This window comes from Arachis stenosperma, chromosome 7 (assembly GCF_014773155.1).
Source record: "Arachis stenosperma cultivar V10309 chromosome 7, arast.V10309.gnm1.PFL2, whole genome shotgun sequence".
In the NCBI taxonomy this organism is placed as follows: domain Eukaryota; kingdom Viridiplantae; phylum Streptophyta; class Magnoliopsida; order Fabales; family Fabaceae; genus Arachis; species Arachis stenosperma.
Genome location: NC_080383.1, coordinates 48834034 through 48834881, shown reverse-complemented (window position 1 = coordinate 48834881; position 848 = coordinate 48834034). Strand labels below are relative to the sequence as shown.

Genomic DNA, 848 nt, shown 5'->3' with positions numbered 1-848 from the left:
TACTCCCGATTTCTATGGGAGAAGCATCTCTATCCCTGCCATTGGAGCAAACAACTTTGAGCTTAAGCCTCAATTAGTTTCTCTAATGCAACAGAATTGCAAGTTCCATGGACTTCCAATGGAAGATCCTCATCAGTTTTTAGCTGAGTTCTTGCAAATCTGTGACACAGTCAAGACTAATGGGGTTGACCCTGAGGTCTACAGACTGATGCTATTCCCTTTTGCTGTAAGAGACAGAGCTAGAATATGGTTGGACTCACAACCTAAAGAAAGCCTGGACTCTTGGGAAAAGCTAGTCAATGCCTTCTTGGCAAAGTTCTTTCCACCTCAAAATGGAGTAAGCTTAGAGTGGAAGTCCAAACCTTCAGACAGAAGGATGGAGAATCCCTCTATGAAGCTTGGGAAAGATACAAACAATTAATCAGAAAATGTCCATCTGACATGCTTTCTGAATGGAGCATCATAGGTATTTTCTATGATGGTCTCTCTGAACTGTCCAAGATGTCTTTGGATAGCTCTGCTGGAGAATCTCTTCATCTGAAGAAGACGCCTACAGAAGCTCAAGAGCTCATTGAAATGGTTGCAAATAACCAATTCATGTACACTTCTGAAAGGAATCCTGTGAACAATGGGACAAGTCAGAAGAAAGGAGTTCTTGAGATTGATGCTCTGAATGCCATACTGGCTCAGAACAAGATATTGACTCAACAAGTCAATTTGATTTCTCAAAGTCTGTCTGGAATGCAAAATGCACCAAGCAGTACTAAGGATGCTTCATCTGAAGAAGAAGCTTATGATCCTGAGAACCCTTCAATGGAAGAGGTGAATTACCTAGGAGAACCCTATGG

The 848-nt window shown here is 41.7% G+C and overlaps 1 non-coding gene across 1 annotated transcript; it reads right to left on the bottom strand.

The window, feature by feature from the left end:
- Positions 1 to 339: 339 nt before the first annotated feature.
- LOC130943087 (small nucleolar RNA R71) lies at positions 340 to 443 on the bottom strand. The gene has a single exon (XR_009071622.1). It is a non-coding gene; the product is annotated as a small nucleolar RNA R71 (small nucleolar RNA).
- Between the last annotated feature and the right edge of the window lie 405 nt (positions 444 to 848).